Consider the following 5,896-nt stretch of genomic DNA (forward strand, 5'->3'; position numbering starts at 1 on the left):
AATGATCATAAAATATAACGCATATGAATTTTTATTTAATAAATATTGAAATTAAATAATATATATATATATATACTAATGATTTAAAGCAACAAGATTGGCTGATCAATTTAGTTGTCGAGTTGAAATCTTTCAAAATTATGTGAAAGACTAAAATCAAAGTAAATATGGATTTAGAATAGTAGTTATATTTTACTAATCAAAATACCGAAAAAAACCGAACCGAATCGAAACCAACCCGATATCTGGATTGAACACCCCTAATCCAAATGAAGCCAAACTATTGTTTCATTCTCCAAAATATAATAAAAATAATAACTTAATTCCGCGCAAGGCGCGGGTCTTATCCTAGTACATAAATAAATGTGACTAGAATTGTTTCTATATAGATTTACCTCAGTTTCTAATTTCTATACTTCTAAATATACAAATTTCATTTTTAAATTTGAACACATTCTGAAAACGTGTATAAACAAAAAGTGTTTATTTAAACCAAATATATATTTTTATATATACTACTTTTATGCCTATTGAATGAAACGTTAAACCGCATTTTGAAAGCATCCGGTCCGAATCTCGGTTACGTGCCAATGATTATGTGCATACACATTATAAAAATTCATTTAAGAAAATAATAATTTAATTTCGAAACAATCCCACGCTTTCTAAACGCGGGTCATAATCTAGCATAAGTTTAAAAATTATTCAAATCTCTATAAATCTATACTATTACATTTGTCAAAAGTCTTCCAAGTAAATATCACCAACTTAAGAAAAGTAACTTTTATAAAATACAAACAAAATATTATGAGAGAGTAGGCATGTGCATTCATATATTCGGGTTGGATACGGGTTGGTTCTTTTCGAGTCCGGGTCTTCAGGTCCTAGGCATATGGATCTAACTAGGTATTCATTTTTTTATAAGTTTTGGTTTGGATCGATTCCTTTCTGGTCTAAGTGAATTCGGGTCCATAATTTAAAAACATGTAAAATAGCTGTAATTTTTGGATACATAACGGGTTCGGATCGGGTTCAGGGTATTTAAGATCCCAAAAATACATGAAACACAAAAATATCCAAAATACCTTATAAATATTCAAATACCCAAAATACCCCAAAATTTTATCCGAAATCTGATTAGAATTACAAAAGATACTTAAAATTTTATCCGAATACCCAAAATATATTCCCAAAAAATTGAAATTTTACCCGAAACCCAAAACAACCAAAACCCAAACCCAAAACTTTTAAAAAATATATGTAACAACGAAATATATCTGAAATACACAAATATACCTAATATACATATAACATTTTAGGTACTTTGGGTACGCTCGGATAGGATCAGGACTCGAACAGAGACATGCGGGTCCAAAAATATTTTGCCCTTGACCCAAAGCTGAACCAAACCTTTATTGCTTTGCCATGGATCCAAAGGTTTGGTTTGAAAGCGCGGATCAGTTTGGTTTTTCCGTCTAGATAAAACGTCTATACCTAATAAAAAGTTACAACATATTGTACATAACAAAACTTAAATAAATTAATTCATAAATTAGATAATTTTAAAAGATTCACTTATTTTATATAACACAGCTTTGTAATTAATAATGTACAACAATTCTAAAATACTAATTCATATCAAAATTTGTTTATAATATAAAAATCTCGCATTTCGAATCGCATGTCAAAATCTAGTTCCGATTAAAACAACATTTACAAATCATCGTTGTGCGCGCATTATCCCTACGTAATACTTATACGGAATCATGTGATTATTTTGGTGCAATAGTTTATGCGTGCGTTGACCTGAATTTCGTTGACTTCTAAACCATATCCAATACTAATAGTAAAAATACGTAAATCAATGCTCGCGCTCTTGCGGCGGAATCATTTTCTCGGCTTGAACGTCCACCACAGCCATAGAGGGGATCGCTGCGGTGGTAACTCGCTCGCAGCGAGGACACATGCATGGTGAGGCTCGAGGCGGAGGTCATCGTGGATGAGCCCACCTTCATAACTCTAAGCTCTTCTACTTCTATATGGAGCCTGTTGTTTTGCTCCGTTAATGAACCAAACGACCTTTTAAGATACTCGCATTCCATCTCACTTTGCTTCAATTTACTCCTACACCAAACAAATCCAAAATGGGTAAGGTACGAGTTAATTATTTATTGATCTAAATAGATTAAACGCATAGGTGTTTTATAGAAGTTGGTAACTTCCAACATAAAAAAACGCATGTAATATGCTTGTCGACGATGCAAGTAAATACTATACTAAAGGGTCATGGAAAATATACTAAAGTATTAAACATATAAAGCCATGTAAATTAAAAAACGCATGAACGGCCAATTGAATTATGAGTCAAATGCTATTGATGAGAAAGAATGTAAGACGATGATTAACAGGTTTTTAGGGTGGGGTTCTTAGTTTCGGATAAAAATAGTTTCTTAACTTTTTTTACTTTTTAACTAAGAAAAGCTAAGAACCGTCTCTTAAATAAGAGATGTAAGAGCCGGCTCTTAGCCGAAAAGTGTAAAAAAAAAAATTGTGTCAAATCATGAATTAAAAACCCCAAATTAAGAATCCGGGTTAATCATGCTCTTAAGAGCAACCTGGTTGTGGGTTTCTTGCTCAAAAGGTTCTTAAAATACATATATGTGTATGTATATATTATATATGCATATGTAATTGCGGGGTTCTAAGCTTTACGGTACGGGAAACCCAACCGAAAGTTTCTTCGATTGGATTTTCCGTAAAGCTTATAACCCCGCAATTACATATGCATATATAATATATACATACATATATATGTATTTTATGAACATATGAGCAAGAAACTCACGATAAGGTTGCTATGAGTACACGAGGCAGAAGGAAGAAAACACATTGATTGGTTTACTTAATTTAATGACAAATAATGAAAAAACTAAAAAAGAAGCTATAAAATAAGTACAGTATACTTCTATTATACCAAAACAAAAAGGATCTGGTAATGATTATAGTTTTATATTGGGAAACCGTCATAATAGTACACGACCAATGTTGAAACTCTTCTTATTTATTGCACGATGCCTTTCCCATCTGTTCACAACTACTGAGAGATCAAAATTCTTATTTCTTTTATACTAGGGTCGGTATGGGCGACATATAATTTATTTGGTATCAAGATTATTATTTTTATATGATTTATGGTTTGTGTTTCAGTTTTACATTTGCAAAAGATGTATATGAGATATACTATTTACTTAATTTAAAAATTAACCAAAAATAATAATTTTTACTACGTTATAGGAGTGTTAGTAACCAAATATACATAAATATATCAGTTAAAGAGTATTTCATAATGTTTAGCTTGCTTAAAATTTAAGGTGATATTTACTTTTATTGTGTATGTTTCGTTATTCTTGTTATAGATCATTGATCATCTTAATATTAAAATGTTCATGAACACATAATAGTTTTACATATTTTTTTTGTTTATTCGACTGTAATTATGATAATTTTGATAATAAGTAAAATAATTTTTAATACAAAAATCTTAGATTATATTTTTTCTTATGAATATTTTTAATATTTATGTCTTTGATATTATATTAATAATTATGTGCTAAAATATTATTTTAGGTTGATGTCCAATGAAACATTATTTTCATATATATATATATATATAATATTTGAAACTATTGTTTTTCATATCGTATTAGTTCTAGTTGTTTTTATCCGAAATATGAGGTGCGGTTGGACGAATTTTCTTTCAAATGTGTCAACACTGTGATTGTTTTTTTTATTAGGTTAGCAGGTGTCATTTGTCGAGAAGAGAGTACATATGTTATGGGAAGTGAGTGTTCTAAATAAGGGATAAGTTAGTGTTTGGACAAAACTACAACGCTTCAATTTCATGTAAGAACATGTTTAGTATTCCACACTCAGCTCATTCGTCCACCATCCTCATTTTATTGTGATATATGCAGACTCAAACTTGGAAGTATAATAAGAAAAATGCATTCAATGTATATATCAAAACTCAGCCAATTTTTGAGACACAAAAGCAGTGAAGTTAAATAGAATTCACAATCCAGTAGTCGGTATGGAAAATATGTAATTGAAATATACTCACAAATCACAATCATGCATACTCAAACATGATTCTATATTCATAAGTGTCTGCACTAACCGTTGTATCCTTGAGATCAGGGCCAACAACCTTTTAGGGAGCCACAGTAATGAAAAATCAACACCAAGATGTTGAAAATTATTATGAGCTAAAGATAAATAGATCTTTTAAAAAAAAGTTCGCTAAAAAAGTTATCTTCCCTCGTCTATCGTCTTCCTCTTTTCTCTTCTTCTCTGTTTATTTTGTTTCTCATCTCATTTTTTCTGTTTCTTATCACTTTCTGTCACAATCCGTCAAGTACAACGATGAGCTTAACAAATCCTTTTTCATCATCTTTTTGTATTGTTTATTAAGAGAAATGAACTGGTGATTTTTTTGGAAGAAAACCTTCATATTTATAATGGAGGATTAACACAAAGGAATGAATGAAGAGATTCATTGAATGTGAGATCGTGTGAGAAGTAGAGAGTAGGTATTAATGTGAATGTTAATGAAGATGCATGAACCAAGTTAATTTCCGTAACGGCTTCAGATTAAAGAAGTCTATTCGGCTTCCAACTGACATTGATCGGAATCGTTCGTCACCAGTGAAACCGTTGAATTTCCATTGACAATTGACTGAATGAGAATTTTTGCTCCACGACCACTTTAAAAGTGACACTTTCCCTAAGTTTCGTATACCGTTTCTTTTAGAGAAAGTGTATTTGGACCGTAGTAAACACATAAAACCCATTAAATTCAAGAATTAATGAAACATTGACTTTTGATTGATTGTGACACGTCTCGTCACCACATACTCCGAATTAGTGACATGGAATCTGATGTGGATGGCCTAGGAGTGAAGGAAACTCTTCTTTATATATACAGATAGATTTAAGGGAAAATTGTCAAATATGACTCACAACTTGATTTCAAACACAAAGGTTAACCCAAACTTGAATCAAATGCAAAAGTAACCTAAAAGGCTATTGAAATTACAACCAACCCCTTGTGAACAAACAAAAAAACCGAATTTTTTTTACGTTTCTAACCCCCGTAAGTCGTCTGGACTAGTTTTACTTAGAAATAATTTAAATTTTTTGTAAAAAATATTTTGATAAGTGAAAAATTGAAATCATGTAATTAACAAATGTTTAGATATAAATTAAGATATAACAAAAGTTAATTGTTTTCAACATAGATGAGTGAAAGTAGTGAGTCATGATATTCTTTGGTTTAGGTTTTGCCAACATATGTTGTAGTATTGTATGTGTTCTTAGGGTTAGATTTTGGAATGCATAAATGTTTTTTTGAAAACTTTAAAATTTACCTAAGTGTTTTTATTTCTGTGTCTAGTAAACACTATTTAAGTATAACTACGGGTTTATAACGTGGTTAGTTAGTTAATTTAGTCAATTTAGTTTAGGGGTTAAATTTAGGGTCTGGGACGACTTACTAGTAAGTCGTCTGATGTACAGTATTCAACAGACGACTTACTAGTAAGTCGTCCAAACCGGACCAAACATTTAATTTTACAATGTACTTTTAAACCTAACCGGATTATTTACCGGCCATATATAAAGTGTTTTTTTTCATTGTTTATCGAAAATCAGAAAACCCTAAAGCCGTTTCTCTCAAAGGCGATTTCGAAGGCGATTTCCGTCGATTCTCTCTATGCCATCATTCTCATCGTTCTCATCGTTCTCACCGCCGGTTATCTCTCCGCCGTTATCACCGTCGTTCTCACCACCGTTCTCACAGCCGCTTCCTCTATTTAAGATCCGAGAGGAAACCCTAGCG

At 31.3% G+C, this 5,896-nt stretch overlaps 1 pseudogene; it reads right to left on the bottom strand.

Moving 5' to 3' along the window:
• Nucleotides 1-1,861: 1,861 nt before the first annotated feature.
• Nucleotides 1,862-5,896, bottom strand: part of LOC106317446 — a 14,092-nt pseudogene continuing 10,057 nt past the window's right edge.

Source organism: Brassica oleracea, chromosome C9 (genome assembly GCF_000695525.1).
Source record: "Brassica oleracea var. oleracea cultivar TO1000 chromosome C9, BOL, whole genome shotgun sequence".
NCBI classification, from domain to species: Eukaryota; Viridiplantae; Streptophyta; class Magnoliopsida; order Brassicales; family Brassicaceae; genus Brassica; species Brassica oleracea.